Consider the following 17,731-nt stretch of genomic DNA (forward strand, 5'->3'; position numbering starts at 1 on the left):
GGTTTTTTTGTCTGTTTGGTGTTTTTTTAAGAAAAAAAAAAAAAAAGAAAGTTATGGCTTTTATTTCTGAGAGTTTTTGTATCAGTATATTTACTTTTTGTTTGGTTGGTTTTTTTTTGGTTTTTTTTTGATCCGTTTGGTGTTTTTTTAAGAAAAAAAAAAAAAAAGAAAGTTATGGCTTTTATTTCTGAGAATGATGAAATCAGTGTCAAAAGAGAAAATGAGACAATCCTGTCTTCCCTACACGACAAAGAGCTGCAAATAACCAAGAGTAGCTTAGACATTGGAAACTGCTACAGACTTGTAGCATGGCATGCATGGCAGAAATCTTGGAAATTCAAATTTGCGAGTTTCCTCCACCTAAGAACACACAGGTTTGTAGTCATATACATGTATCTCACATTGAGCATGCATTTTTCTTCTAATCTCTTAGCAAAAATGTTGACCTGCTGAAGAAATATATTCAAATTGGTATTACAGCTTGTGACAGAAAGGTAACTTGAGAAGGTAATCTTTGTAGCTACGTATCGTGTTTGAGGAAAATATGGGAATGATAAACCATGAAGACTTATGATGGTTGTTGGGGAGCTCTCCAAAGCATGGTGAAATCCTGTTTCAAGCACAGCTGGTGGCTTTGTACATACCAAGAAGGTCTAAAAAGGCTTCTGGTGAGAATACATACCTCTTAAAGAGCTGTAAGAATAAAGTGTCATTCTGAATAAAATAAAAAAATAATGTGACAAAGAAATATCTCTGGATACCCATGTAATTTCTTTTGTGTTTATTGAATAACTGTGAGTAGATTGTGACCCTGAATGCATCTGTTGCTTGAAATTTGACATATTTAAGCAAAAACTGAAAATAGTTGCATTTATGAAGTCAGGCTGAGATTTAATGAAACAAATTAGCTAGGTTAGAATTCTCTTAGAATAACAGGTAGAAGAAATTAAATAAAATGGGACAGAGACTACAGCATTTTTCAGTTAGTATTAGTGGTCTTTGCAGTACACTGAACAGAAGTATTTATTTTGAAAAGCACTCTCATATTCTGCCTCTCCTCCTTTTTCTCTCTGAATAGAAGCTGTGTAGCTAGTGAGTGGAAATTTTCTTATGGTTTTCCCCACTGCTGATATTTTATTTATGACATTTCGTTTTTATATTGCATTGTGTTTGAATTGAACAGTTCTACACAAAGCTGTACACAGTAAGCTACTTGGAAATAGAGTCCTACCTATTCCAACCCAATCTATCTGATGAAAAACTTAATATTAACTGAAAGTACTTATTGCCTCTTCACTAATACAGCACATATCATCACTGCCACAGATAATTTGAAGTGATCTGATGCAGTGTAATAGAAGATGAACATTTCAAGGAGGATCAAGAACATCTTCACAAACTGGATGCAAGTGAGTGCAGAATGTGATCCTTACAGTGAGCACTAGCAATTAATTTAAGTCCTCAGAGTGTCATAGCAGATGTTATTAGTCACATTCAGCACTCTAATTTGGGATAAAATGAAGTTTATTTGATCTGACAAAAAGCAGAAAGTTATCAAATTATATTTTGAGTGTTTTTCCAAGCTAAGAAATACTACAAACACCAAAGACAAAAGAATTAATTCCTGAACGATTAATGAAATAAGCAGAAAACAATGAGGACGAGAATGCCAAAGCAAGAAGGAGACTCTTAGAAAGCAATTAAAGCTAAGAAATCTCAATGCAAATGGTTATAGGAACTGTGACATGCAGTAATGGGCCATGGTGGTTAGACAGATTCGTTTCCAAGCTAAAAGAAGATGGTTTTGTTGGATCCTTTTTGAGATCGGAGACTAGATTGCTAGTCAGATGACAGGTGTCTAAGGGCAGCCCTAGAAACCTCATGGTGTCTCAAAGTCTCAGGACTATTTTGCCCAAAAGGCTCAAATTTACATAGGAAATAAAAAAAAATGCAAAATATTTCCTCTTTATGCAACGCTCCCCAAGCTGCAGTTTGATTCCAGCCTGCTGTGGAGTGTAGTACTGGCCATCAGTCGTGCTTTCAGAAATGACACAAGAAAAGACACAACTGCAGAAGAGGAATGGACATAGAGGGCTTCCAAAGCAAACTGGACAAAATTAGTTAAACTTTACAGAATATTTAATGCTACATAGTCACAGACATAAATGTTGTCCTAAACCTGTGCTTGCAGTCACATGCAACTGATAAGACTTATTTTATGTTAAAGGTACTATTTAATCCACATTTGAGCTTTAAAATCCATGTGGGAATAAAGACAGACATGCAGAATGTTCCTGGAAGCTTGAAACTTACACAGAAAAACAGCATACAAAACCCACCCGCAAACCCACTCAAACCAGCAGATTTTCTTTACCTACTGATATCTCTTTGTTTATCTCATTAAGAATTTTTTTTTTCATTTGCGTCTCTGAAGTTAAGCTGATATTAAATACATCATTGAAGTCTACTTTGGAAGCCTCAGTCAGACACACTCATTCCTTCTCGGTCCAGCACCTCCTCTGCCCAGTTGACAAGGAACACAGATTTGGGGTGGTTTTTTTTTGGGGTTTTTTTTTTTAATTTTGAGATTTTCTTTCTTTCCTGCAGGTGTTGGCCATATCCTAGAGCCCTCTCACAGCTGTACAGCCTGGAGGATATGATGACTGTGTAGAAAAAGAGCAACTTGAGGTGACTGTCCTCAGGATGGTGGGATGTGGGGATGTGGAGACCCTTGGTAGGAACAGCTGTCCCTCAAGGGCCACAGCCCAGGAAAGGGCCTCATCTGTGGGAGGACGATGGGGGAGAAGAGAGAAAAATGTTTTAATTTTGCGTTCGTTTCTCCCTACTTGATTCTTTTTTAAGTTACAATAAATTAAGTTACTTTTCATAGGATCATAGAATATTTTGAGTTAGAAATATCTCACAAACACAATCAAAGTCCTACTTCTGGACCTGTACAAGACATCCCAAAATTTCACCACGTGCTTGAGAGGATTATCTGAATGCTTGAACTCTGTAAGGCTTGGTGCTGTGACCCCCTCCCTGGCGAGTCTGTTCCAGTGCCCAACCATTCTCTGGGGAAAAACATTTTCCTGATATCCAACCTAAACCTCTGACAGCTTCACACCATTCCCTTGGGTCCTGTCTCTGGTGACAAGAAAGGTCAGTTTTCCTCTGCTTCCCACTATGAGGACACTGAAGAGCACAATGAGGTCTCTCCTCAATCTCCTCTTCTTGGGGTTGAACAGACCAAGTGACCTCAGCTGCTTCTCCTATGGCTTCCCCTCCAGACCCTACCAACACCATCCTCACAGTCCCCCTAGAGAACACTCTCTATCAGCTTTGTATCTTTCTTGTTTTGTCGTTCCCAAAACCACACAGTTGAGTTTCCCTAAGTCAAATCTGTTTTGTCTGTGGTGCTGAATGATAACTGAACTTCCTGTCTGTATCTTAACCCATAAGGTTTTCCCTGCTATATTGTTCCAGGTCATGCTGACAAAGGAGAGTGCGTGGCTGTCTGGCTGCTGGCCAAGGTCACCCCCCAACAGCAGTTCATAGGTGAACTCAGATAGGCGAACATGCTACACATGCAAATGTCATAGCTATTTGCAAATAATCACATAGAACACCTGCAACTTCATTCTTTTGGATGCCATCACCCCTCATGATGTAGCTCACTAGAGCCCGAGCTAGCTCTAAATACTCTGGTGGCCACACCAGGAGGGGGGAACAGCAGGGGACTGAGGTTCACCCACTGCAGAACCTGAAGAGCTGCAAGCTCTATAGTGCACAGTGTTACAGCCATAGGAGCGACCAAGCAAAGGAGGAACCGCTTTGTCCTGATGCTCCACAGGGAAACTTTCCTCCAGATGAATGGGGTAAGACAAAAGAACCACAAATCCCTCAGTGCCCAGAGTTAAAAAGAGCTACAAACCAGAGGATGGATACAGAAAATCAAACAATAGGGAAACTTCAAGGGTGGAGCAAGGGGATTACATCAACAGTATGGGGCCAATCAGGATAGGGGGAGGAGAGGGAAAGGTCACATGGGCCAATGGGGTATCCTAGATTAGGGAATTTCCAAATGAGTGTGTCAATCAGGGATTGGCCCAGGGAGAGAGTGGCAGGGAGGGTTCAGGAAAAAGGGGCAGGGTTGCTTTGGTAGGCAGGGAAGGGCCTGGAACAAAGGGAGGGGAATAGAATGAGGGACAGTTTAAGGGAGGGTACAACTCAGGGGTAAACCAACTTACCGAATACATTGGGGGATAACAGATTGAACCACTTAACAGCAACTTAAGGAAATAAACATGAACCGCAGAACCGCAACACACTCACTTTTCCTTCCCTTTTTTGGTGATAACTCACAAACCTCACAAAGTTCAAATATGTTAGCTAAGATGTAACATTTTTTGTAGGACTGAAGAAATATAACCAAAATAACTGTGAAAGGAGGAAAAAAAAGAAAACAAACAAAAAAAAAAAAACAACCAAAAAAAACCCTAAAAAAAAAAAAAAAAAAAAAAAAAAAAAACACAAAAACCCACCAAACATGCAAACATGCATTCTGGTATTTCTTTATAGATTCTGTTCTTGATTTTATTTCTTTGAAAATGTGTACGTACACTTACGCATTTTTATGAAGTAGTTTATTAATTAATATATTTCACAGCAGATAACAAAACAAAACAGCACAAAACCACCCAAATAATCAGTCACTCTGGGGTAAAATTTCAATTAAATAATTCTTGTTTAAATAGGGTCTGTTCAGTCTCTATTCTTCTGTAACTATTTAAGGGCACAGCAAACAAACAAATGGCAACCCACAACAACCCCATCAAACCCAGCAAATGTGGAGATGAAGATCTAAAGTGCAGATGATGAAACTCAATATGTCGATATCCATGGGTATGCATAAGATTCAGTCTATTACAGACTGGAGCTATATTCTGTCATTTTGACCTATCCATCGGGAATCATAACAAGGGGATTATTAAATCCTGAGCTAGTATCTCAAGTCTTCATACAAAAGCACCACTGGTATAATTATTAAAAAAAAAAAAAAAAAAAAAAAAAAAAAAACCAAAAAAAAAAAAAAAAAAAAAAAAAAAAAAACCACAAAATAAGCAGGCTATAAGAAGTTCTCCTGCTCTAGCAAAATGGGTGGATAACCTGATTCAATAGCTATTTACCCTGTCTAATACTCATAATTTATATTGATTTTTCCCCAACAATAATTATTATTATTGCATTTACAGTTTAGATGCAAATTCCAGCAATTATTTACCATATTGCATTAGAAAAGGGATTAATCTCATTCTATTTAGTGCATCTCTAATGCTGATATATTTGTCGTATCTGTTTAGGTTTCTCTTCTAGTAGACACAGACTGGATAAATGGAATTACTCTTGTTTCAGGCATGTTGCATCACATGGTACTTCAGTGAATATTACATGTTTTATGACAAGGACTTTGTGTTCTGAACTTCCTTATTTAATATGACAAGGTCTCTGTATTGACACATGTACAGGGCCTTGGAGTGAAATGCTTGAGAAGGTTTTTGTATTGAACTATTAAATGTCATCTTTTCATGTTCATCTGTGAGTCTGAAGCGTAACTTTTGCAATGCCTTTGGACGAGCACTGAACAACTGCACCAGGTGAATTGTTACTTGTTTTTTCCCTCCCTATATGGTCCGTTGACAGACGCTGCTTTCAGTTCTTCAAACTGTGTTTTACAGAAACAAAATTTCTGGACTAAAACAATTTTTCATAATGTCAGGATTTCAAAAGTGACCTTCTCTGCCGAGGAAAAGGGTAACAGGTTTCCCTTGTGTTGGCCTTCAAAGTTAAACAAGAAATGTAGAATTAAAAAAATACGCTTACTGCAAAAACCAGTAGGTTTTCCTTTGGCTTTTTTCTCTTAAATGTAAGTGTCAAAGAATAAGAGAGAACTTCTTTTCCCTTGTAAGATGTAATAGTAACATACCAACTAAAAAAAAGGTTTTGTCTTATTAGGAGAAACCTGTACATGTTCAGTCAATCAAGAATTGGGGAAACATGTTGGTTCCTTAAGTCATGCTTACTTGAAGTTGATGAGAATGAAACTTCTCTTTTCACCACTGCTAGTTCTGCAGTCTACTCAGAAACATTTTTTCCACTTTACAGCACAATATTATCACTGATGTCACAAAAAAAAAAGAATAGGCAAAGCAAGTAAATAAAAGCTTCTCCATCTGTGATTCAGTTTTTAGCATCTTCCTGTAAAAGGGCTGTGAATAAAATAATCTGAGTTTGAAAAGCGAGTTAGTCATGTTTGAATACAATAAATTTTTTTCAGAAACTTTGTGAAGAAACTATTTATTTCTGATTGACTATGGCAGTTCTTTTCATATTTTGGAAACAACAATGCTTTTCATTTCACTAAAAAAAATCTTATCTAAAAATGCATAAACAGTTCTAGATATAAGCTTGTTAAGCTCAAATCCTATTAAAAATTGACTGTTCCTAACACCTGATCAACCTAAAAATTTTAATTGTGTCATCCTCTTGGTTTTGCAACAGGTTTCATTTTCCAGGTCACAGCATTGCAAAATTCAGATAATACAGTGTACAACACAGAATATTTATTTTAAAGGCATTTTATTTTTTCTTGCATTCTCTGTGGATTTTGGTAATAAAATTTTTCTTTCCAGAAAGTTAAAGAAGTAGAGTTTTATTTACATTCAACATAGGCACAGGAACCTCTGTGGACTAAGGATTCACTTACATATAAAAGAAATATTGGAAATGCAGTAGGATCACTTTATTTCCCCTCAAGAGGGATCTGGAATGAGTACATTAAAAGATGTTTTTGTGAACAAGAGTATGTTTGATTCTCTAACTTGATTAATTATTAATATTGATATTTTTCTTTAAACTTAAGTACATTTCACTCTCTTGTATATGCTCTTTCCATGTTCTTCTTTATAACCAATAGTGACTCTTTTTAGCACTCCAACTGACCCTTCTAATGTTAAAGGACACTTCTCCTTGCTCAGAAAAAGTTATTTTATAGAAGTCAACATGTTATGCATGTTAGCAAGGCTGTATTCTTCAGGTATCCGTAATTTAAATTTTGATACAGGATAAACAGAGCTGAGCAGCATTAAAAACCTTCAGTGCTGTGGTTTAAGCAGCACTCCTGCAATGAGTATCAGCCACAGAATCCAAACTGTGAGAACTTTAAAATACAAAATCATTAAACACTGATGTTTTAGAGTGAAATCAAAAAGATGAGAGTCTTACTGAGCAATAAATAGCTCCACAAATACATAACAAGGGGTTTAAACTATGTGCAAGGAATATTGAATGTAAAGAACAGTTGCTAGTACATGAATGGAAATGTCAAAATGAAGCAACAGAAAATATAAAACCTAAATGACGGAGATTTGCTTAAGGCAGAGAGCAGACAGTCTCTATGCTGTGGTTACATAGTACTTAAGGGAAAAAAAAAAATCCTAAAAATGGCAAACAGCTTAAAAGCAGGCCAGAAACACAATTCACAAATCTGGTTTTCATGTATACTCAAAGCCATAAAATCTTATTTTATTAAAAGAAGTAGTTTTCAATAGTCTTGAATTTGGCACTACTAGAGCTCTAAGAGAATGAGTTACTTGTCTGGCTCAGTTGTCATAGAAACAATTATTTACTTCCATCTGGATAATCTTTATCATTACAGACCTGAACCAATTGAAAAAATGAGTGAACTTCTGTGGTTTTGATAATTATTTTTTTAAAAAGGAAGACAACTGCCCCCTAGATCTTTCTATACTTAGATTAATGGGGCAATTGTGCTTACAACACCATAGAATGATTTGGGTTAGAAGGGATCTCTAGAGATCATCTGGCCCAGCTTCCCTGATCAAGCTCCTGCACAGGATCACATCATGGACAGTTTTGAGTGTCTTCAGAGAAGGAGACTCCACAACCTCTCTGGGCAGCCCATTTCAGCACTCTGCCACCATTGAAATAAAAAAGCTTTTCCTCTCCTTGTTGGGTCCTCCACTACCTGTGACAAAAAGTTATTATTGATGGTCTGCAGGGCCCCCCTGAGATGTGTGTGCCCTGCAGATATCAATGGTTGGCATTTTCCATGAGTCCGGGGCCTGTGATCTTGGCTATTCCCAGCTGTTTGTAGAAGGCCTCATCCACTTCCTTTTCCTGATCAGGTGGCCTGTAGTAAACACCCACTTTCACCCATGTTAGCCTGTCCCTTAATCCTTATCCATAAACTCTGAACTAATTAATAAAACTTTATAAAATTTATAGTTAGGTCCAGAAGGAATAGTCTTCATTCAGTAGGAGTCACAGAATCATAGAACCACAGACTGGGTCAGGAAGGAAGGGAACAGAGTGGGTCATCTGGACCAACCTCTCTGCTCAAGCAGGGTCATCTCAGAGCACACGGCACAGGATCTTGTCCAGACAGTTCATGGATATCTCCAGTGAGGAGGCTCCACACCCTCTCTGGGCAATCTCTGCTAGTGTTTGGTCACTGCACAGTAAAGAAGTTCTTCCTCATTTTCAGGTGGAACTTCCTGGGCATCAGTTTCTGCCCATTGCCTCTTGTCCTTTTCTGGGCACCACCGAGCAGAGCCTGGTCCATCCTCTGACACCTCCCTACAGACACTGACAGACATTGATGAGGTCCCTTCTCAGCTGTCTCTTCCCAAGGCTGAATAGGCACAGCTCCCTCAGCCTTTCCTCATAACAGTGATTCTCCAGTCCCTTAATAATCTTTTTTCCTCCACTGGACTCACTCCAGGAGTGTCTGTCCTGTACTGAGGAGCCCAGAACTGCAGACATCACTCCAGGTGAGGCCTTGCCAGGGCTGAGCAGAGGGGCAGGATCAACTCTCTGACCTGCTGGCAATGTTCTTCCTGATGCACCCCAGGATCCCTTTGGCAAAGAAACAAAGTTCATATTTGTGTTCTTGAACGAAAGCAAGAAACCTTCCTGCATAATAAATTTCCCAGAACTAGCTGGCCTTCTCCAGCAGCAATATTGCAAGGCACCAATGTGTGAGTTGTAACACATCCCACTTGCACAGGGACATTTATTTAGTGATGCAGTGAACACAATCTGGAACTCACTGAGTCATCTCTTTAAAACCTGTGTTGTCACTTTTGCAAGTTGATTAGTCAGACTAGACCTCCACTTCAAAGAAGCAGCATTTTAAATCCTAAAGTGATGCAAATTACACTTGTCACAATGTAAGATATTTCAAGAGTGTCTGCTATGGGCTGACACTTAGGGGATTAAGGAAACGTGAATGTTATGTTTGTCAATACAGAGTGATATTGCAAGAGTCACTTATTGACTGAGCACTCTTATCAAGAAATAATTTGATTCAGGGAAATGTTCCTATTAATTTCTATTGTAAATCAACCACATGGATCAATGATTGTCTAATTCAGCTCTGCTCCAGCAACAGAGCTGCTTAATCCTCTGTGCTGGTGGGTAAATGTGGATTGGACTTTCCAAAACATGAGGCAAACACAATTTTAGTTTATTTATGAAACAAACTAACAAAGTGAAAAGCTGATAACTGAACAGAATGACAAAAAGAGTTTGTTCTTTTAATTATTTTCTAAGCAAATGAAGAGTTATCTGAAGAGTCCAGGCCCTTGCAGCACACATATTTGGACTTCTATCCCTCCGTTGACTTGGATCTTCAAGACAAATTCAGGCACTCTTGAGACTCTGCAATGTCTTTGCTATCAGCTGTCCTCTCTAAAATGCCTTGCAAGAGAACATTAAACAATCCAGGTGTTTTAATCACATAGGCTTGAAATTTTGCAAATGAATGCAGAATAGAGGGAAATATAAGAAATGAGCATTGTATCAATAGATTTTACACTGTAGTGATAGCAACACAATGGACCCAAACATGCACTTATGTGATCACTGAACTGCAGTAAGAACTATCATTTAATTCAACCACTCTGAGGATAGGGAAAACATAATTATGAAAAGCTGTTAGATAACAGGTCAACATAATCTGGCAGTATGTTCTTGCAGGAACCAGTCAGGAAGCCAACTGTGTCCCGGGCTGCTTCAAAACCCCCAGGGACAGCAGGTTGAGGAATATATAATATATATTCTCCCCCTGTATTCTGCTCTAATGAGACCCCACCTGGAGCCCTGCATTCTACTCTGGGGCTGACAGCATAAAAATAGCATAGGCCTATTGGTGTGTGTCCACAAAGGGCCACAAAGATGATAAGAGGACTGGAGCACTTCTCCTGTGGAAAGAGGCTGAGAGGCAAGACATTAAGATGGCAAAGATACAGATTCTAATTAGTTTTATACTGTAAGAAAACTTGTAATATTGTGCCTGTTGATTGTGAGACAGCACTGGAAAATTCTTTATCAAACTTGTTTGTCTTCATTCAAACAGCACAGTTCATCCAACCCACCTAGAAAAACACTGTCATTATATATGTGATTATGCTCATACTGGCTTTTGCTGTGTTAAAATTAAATGTTCTTAAGGATATATGTATTTATTTATATATATGTGTATATATATATATGTACAGATACATACATATATATACCAGAATTCACTGCATATCCTGAACAATAAAGCAAAGTCTTTTTTTAATGACTGAGCAGCTGCAGATTTGATGTAGATGGTGTAGGCTAGAGTTTAAATGAAAATACAGCATTATTCTGAATACTTCAGAAACTAGATAGGGACACAGGGATACTTTACCATCTAAATATTTATAAACTCAGTGTAAAAAATTGGCTTAACTGAGAATTTTAATGAAAAAGCATTATTCCTAGATTCCCTACTTATTTCCTAGATTCAGTGTTGAGATTCACTAGACGTTACTGGTATTAAAAGCATGAGAAAAGCCATACTGAATTGTACTAGGATTGCACTGCTCTGATATCTTGTATCAAACTGCACAAGTTTGGGGAAGTTTATGAGAAATTTGCAGCACCTGAATGTATGGCAAAATAACCCAATGATCAGATTACCATTCAGAGATTAACTCAGGGCTGGAAGATATTTACTTCCCTCTCAGTCTGTGCTGTAATTGTAATGAATGATGGGTTTTATAGACAAAATTGTTACCAGTCCTTTTCTAAATCCTCTTTACTTCCAGCCTAAAACTGCCTCCTGCAGCAAAGGATTCTATCAGATAATTACAGTGTGAAATGGAACTTACTCCCTCTTCACAATTTTCAGTTCATCACATTTCAGCTTCATTTAATGCCCTCACATATGTTTGCTACGAAAAAAGGGAGACAGAATTCCTTGTCTGACCTTTTTCAGATTATACAATATGTGCACATTTTATTTTTTTGACTTAATTAACTTATTTTCATTCCATAGTAAACAGCCCTGTGGTTTTCATGGTTTTCACTTCTTCTTTAGTTTGGTATTTATTCCAGGTTATTGGACCTTTGTCAGCCCTTCTCAGGTCCTCTATCTGTGCTACAATATCCTTCTTAAGATGAGATGAAGAACAACACACTCCGTTCAAAAAGAGGTCACTTACTACATGGTATTCTTATTCTTTGCTTTCGTTTCATTTTATTTAGGTTTTTTTTTTTTTTTCCAAAATGTGAAATTGAAAGTAAAACAAGGATCTCTACTGAATTTTCATATCAATTTAGTACCTAACTAGCTCAATTTTATTACAGTATTATGCACTACTTTACATTTAGCAACAGTTGGTTATATCCAGCGTTTTCTTGACTGCTAAAACTGCTTATTTGAATTTTTGTTGTTTCTTTCAATCATCACTGTTTGACTAACCTGTCTATTTTGTGTCACCTATGAATCATTCTGTGTTCTTACTAAATAATTCTAAATTAAAGGTTTCTGTAATACTTAATGTAAAGTGCAAGTACTAAATGTTACATTTGGTTAGATAACCGCTACATTAATATTTGATTCTTCCCTTGTGCAATTCCAGTGACACAGTTAGGATTTTACCCAGAAAGTTTCTAGCCCAGCTGCAATGTTACATGTGTTTGTGCAGAAAAAATATTAGTAAGTGACTTGGATCCTGATTCAGGATGCCATTTGATGTAAAACCAGAGGTACTAGCAACTGACTGATCCCAATGAAAGGTGCCATTTGCAGTTAATGGCTTCTGAATATTTTCAAATATTATGTTGAACAAACACAAAAGGATTCAGAACTGCTTTGAGTTGCTCATCCCATGTATTCCTTTCCTGTCCCTCTCTAATCTACAGTGCCGTGTTCTTAAACATGGAAAAATGGTGCTACTGGGACAGAGAGTTACAACTACATACATCAGAAAAAAAAGACAACCAACAATTTTTCTTACTCTTTGGGGATTGCAGACAATATTATCTAAGAATTTTAATAAGTATGTGAAAGCACAAGAATAGAACTCCAGACTTCTACTGAAATCATTGACAGGATTACTCCAACAGGTTTTACATTGTGTAGAAACTGTTCAAGTGCCTGTGTGTTAATTTTTTTGTACTGGTGTATAGTTCCTTAAAGAGGTGGCACAAGTGTAGTGGAATTAATGGCTTATAAAAGATCAGATTTTAATCTTGGGATTGAAAAGCACTTGGAGATTATTTATTGCAAATCAGCATCACAAAACTGCATCACTTCACATGGTAATCACATCATTCAATGTCATTATGAGCAACAGGTGAATGCTTGATAATGTGCTTAGGATGCAAATTGGAGGTCTTTATTATTCAGGTAGAACAGCTTTATTTATAAAGACTTAACATTAAATAACTTTCAGCCTCCAAAGGGGTCATATGTCAGAATTGAGACACTCAGATTTGCTCGGAAGAGACTTTTGCTTACCATGAAGGTTTTTTTTAATCACATGGCAGTTAATTAATTGTGTCTTTGGGGATTTGAAGACTGCAAGTCTTGACATGCTTACAGTCAGGTACAAAATCCTCTTGACATGGCAGTTGCAACACAGAAAATAGTCCTGAACTTCAGCCTAAGGCCAGCACACATCTTTAGTTTATCAAAACTTCTGGCTTCCAGGTTTCAACACAGACAGCAGAAAGCAACTGAAGCATGTGTGCTTTGCAAAGAACTTTTTTTTTTTTTCAGGCTGCATCCTCCAACTTTACTACTGTTTCTATTATTTGTCTTGTTCAAACAATGACAGCTTCTCCCTTACCTGCAGGTGGTCCCAGCTCTTTATTTGAAAATGCCCAAAGGGAGAGCTCCAAGTGGTAACTCTCCTGCCTCTGTGACTTTATTGGGAAGCAGATCCAGCTGGTGCTTGGCACATCCCTGCCTCCTCCAGTCTGTTCTTTCTCAAGTGTCCTGTTTACACCAAGGCCAACAGCACAAGGACACAATAGGAGCTACCCCTGCTGGAAATCCTCAAGTCCAAATACCACTTTTAGGACTGTTCTGATTCTAGACAGAGTAGGGACAGCAAAGACAGAGAATGTGGCCTCTGCTAAAAGCTGAGGATCCAAGTACCTTGTCATGGTCAAGGTGGCAGAACTGCAAGTGTCTGTTGATATTTTTAAAATAAAAATTTTAAAATTTTGTAAATTCTTGTATACCCCTGAAGAAGAGGCACCACTCTGATTTGTGCAACTAACCTCTCTACAATATCCAAAATACCTAACACCAAATGCTGCTAACTGAATCAAGCAGATCACTGCTCTTTCTCTCAATCAGTCCCCTCGTCAAAGAGAAGCTGTTGCATTCTTATCCTCCTGGACTCTAAACCCACAGTGTCTGAACAAACAAGCAAGGGAAAAAACAGTTCAATAAAGGGTCTGTACAATGCATAGGTTGTGGGGAGTGGACTGGTTTTCTTTTGGCAATAAATGCCAATAACATTTAAGTATAGATTCCATTTCTATTATGAAATACTAAATAAATATATTTTATTCTTAGGGAAGCTGCAATAAGAATAATCATGATAAATTTGTATCTCTAACAGTAGGCATCTAAACCAACACAGGCTCCCTTGATAGAAGCAGAGATATATTTTTCTAGTCCTGAAGGAGGATTTTTAAATTTTATTTATATCCCCTGCTAATCTACTAACTACAGGGAGATCCCAAAATCTTAAATTGGGTGAAGAAACACCATATTGGTAATCTGTGCTTATATCAGAACACACCCATTTCAGAATTTCTGGGAAACATACAGAAGATCTAATATAATAATAAAATTATATGCATCACTTGGAATAGCTGCAGCTTCTGTAAAAAATGTATTATTGCAAAAAGATTTAGCTACATTGGAAAAGATAGGGATCTAAATGTTAAGAACTTAAAGGAAGGTGATAGAGGGTCATGTTGAAGCATCAGGATAAAGGGAGTCTGAACACAGAATCAACACCACCACTGAGTACTTCAACAACACCTTCATTTATAATTTAGTAAATAGAAGAGAGCAGGCAATGCTGAGAAGGTCAAAATGAGCGACACTGTCAGCAGAGTGAGTTAAGAATTTCATTAAATGAGATGATCTAAAGTAATAGTGTAATAGAAATTGGATCAAGTTCAGTAGTAACTAATGCAAGATGTGTTAATTGAGGACTGTTAAATCTGCAACTACAAGCTAAACAAGGTTAGATGAAAATTACCAAGGAGAAAAAAAAATCATATGTATTTTATAGCAGCAGACTCAACATGATAATGTTTGACATTTCTTCTAGTATCTTCATCTGAAATATCTGTTTCATTACATGTCACACATTAAGAGCATAAAATACCACACAATCAAGAAACCCATCAACCTTTTTTTGTTAGGGAGTGTTAGAGAGCAGATGCACTAAACATTCAGATCACACTGAGCTGGGTCTATCAGTCAAGCAAAAGGGCAAGGAAAGGACATATTTTAGCTGGAGACTTATGGCTTCCAGTAAAATTCCCCGAAGTTGTTTTCTGCAGTGTGTTTCAAATACATTCAGAGGTGGATCTGATCTCCACAGGCTGATGATGCTTCCACTTGGCAGCTGATTGGCTTGGCTTACTCTCAGTCTCTTGAGCACAAGTGGAAGACTTTACTGTTGCACAGAAAGGTTTTTAATTGAGATGTGCCATCATCCATGTTAATCTTTAATATGTTGGATCTGCCTTGACTTATGAAGAAACTTAATGACCAAAAAAAAAAAAGATATAATTTTTTCCTCAGAATAAAATAGAGGACAATTCCTTTTTAATAAGGTTGCCTATCAAAAGAAATTTACCTTTGTGTATGACCGGAAATGTTAAAAAAATCAGTGATTTCTTTGCTAGTAGCAGCTTTCAAACACATACCAGAAAGGCTTTATGCTTCTCTTCCAGTAACAGGGATCACACTGATTGCCAGAGTTGCTTTAAGTAATGCAGTTTTTGGCCATACATATCTTTTTAATCCCCTTCTTATTATGGCAAAGAAGAACAGGGATGGAGGGAGGGAGGCAGCAGTAACATTCTAAAAAATAATCAGAGATGTCAGACTGATACAGATGGTGAACCAAAGAGTAGGGATTTCCACCAGTAAGATCTTAGTCTTGCCTCAGAAAAGTGACAAAATTTGTCAGTTCAGAATTCATTTTCAAATACTGTCATATTTTGCATAAGTTGCAGAGGTCTTCTGCTCAGACTGGATGAACAAGTTTCCCTGAGAATTTTTAAACATCCAACACACCAATGGATCCTGTGACATACACAGCTAGAAAACCCTTTTCCTCCTTCTGGAAATATTCATAATTACCTTAAAGCAAAATTTGCAGCTGTCTGGGATTGTGAGATTTGCCTGAACTTGTGGAGTGTTGGAGTGGCTGAAGCCTTCTGTATGCGAATGTATATGAGCTCCTACCAGCAGCACAGTGTGAGCACATCAAGGGAGGCATTTTTGAATCAGTCCATGAAGCCTTGTGCCACCACTGGAGGCTGCACAAGACAGAAATGCTTTAACAGTTTCTTTATGGAGCAGTGAAAATAAACCTGTAAACAACTTCCTTCTGAGGATGCTTCTGTAGAATTCATGTCTGAAAAGATACTTTTTTGTATTGTGTTTAGGAGTTGGTTTCCTAAATATAAAATAAGTATATTGTTTCAGAAGCAATTAGGTTTTTATAGTTATATTATCTAGACAGAAGCAGCTACAAGCTATGGTACAGAACTGAAAGGCCAATCTCTCTGTCTATTCCACTTGTTTTCAATCTGCAAACTCCATTTCCCTGGAAATCTACTGACTGCTTTTCAGAAGTCCACAAAAGATGGAAAAGAAAACCCTATTTTCAGGCAGCCTGTGTGGGCCCAAAGTGTCCATAGGAGGAAGTTCCTCAGCCTCTCGGCACTGTTTCACCTTTTATGAAGATTGGTTTTTCCTTAGACCTAATGAGAAATGCAGTTTCTTTGCCTTGCCTCTCGTGCTTATCATTGTGCACCTGCAAGAATATGGCTCCACCTTCTGTGTAACAACCCAACAGGCAGCTGTAGAAAGAAAAAAGGTTTCCTTTCAGTCTCAGCATATTAATAAGCAAAATAAGGTTTACTCAAAGAGATATCAAAGCCATGAATGAAGTTTAAAGAGGCGCTCACTAATACTCATTTATTATGTCCTCAGTCACAACACTGATGTGCGCACTGCACCAACAAGGTCAATCCTGCTGCATATTGGTACCTGCTGCCCCAGGTCCATGAAGTGTGTTGCTTCAGCCCTGGTATATTTTGTGAAAGTATTCTGCCACCTAAAGGAGATATTTCAGACAATATCTCCTTGAAATAGTTGGTTTGCCATGATGAATTGAGACTATATGTAGTTACCACAATTTTAATTTTATGATTAACAGATTCAGTTTTCACACTCTGAAACTATTTCTCCCTCAAACAGCCAATCCTTTACTGAAATGATTTTATTTTAGTAGGCTTTATGCCCTCAGCCTCTCAGTACCTCATTTCTTCATTTTTAAAATATAAATGCCTTAGAATTAAAACAGTATTTGAGATTTTTGTCAATGACTTCTGTGTCTTCAGAAATTGCTGATATTTTTTCAAGGCTTTGGGCTTGTAGTAAAAAATGAATTCCTCTCAAAGCATTTAAAACAACTTCTCCATGTCCTTTTGCAATCTAAAGGACTACAGCTGTATACCTAATAGAAAAAAGAGATGGGCTGAAGGAAAGCGGAAAGGCCAGCTTAAAAATACTCTGGACCCTGAGCCCAAACATGAAGGTAGATATAGCGATGTACAAATATAGAAAACTCTCCAGTTCCTTGACATATGGAGTAGTTAATTAAACCAGCTAATTGATAATAGATCTATTATTCATGCTTCCTCTAATGAGCCAAATATGCTTTACATTAATTCTATTGCCAGAGTTTCGTATTCTCAGCTGAAAGCAGTGACATCCACACCAGTGTTAAACAGAAATAGTCTCAAAGGCTGAAGTTCAAACACAGCCCTAAAGTAAATGTGTTTTTACTTAACAGGTGAGTCCAAATTGTGTTAAGTGAAAAGATTTGGGAGCAGGAAGAGAAAGGGTACTAATTCAAGTAGAACAACATATTTTTATTATCTGACATTTTTCCGTATTTTCTAACAATTATATAAAATAATCCAATTATTTTTCCATATCTTCAGATTGGTTGAACTCAACTGTAATTCTTACTGGAATCCAAAGACAAAAATAAATATATGTTTGGGAACACTATGTTACTATCATTGTAGCCCAATATTTATCAATATAATTCTCACATCTTACAAT

Source organism: Onychostruthus taczanowskii, unplaced genomic scaffold (genome assembly GCF_017590055.1).
Source record: "Onychostruthus taczanowskii isolate IOZ18803 unplaced genomic scaffold, ASM1759005v1 scaffold27, whole genome shotgun sequence".
Taxonomy (NCBI): Eukaryota; Metazoa; Chordata; class Aves; order Passeriformes; family Passeridae; genus Onychostruthus; species Onychostruthus taczanowskii.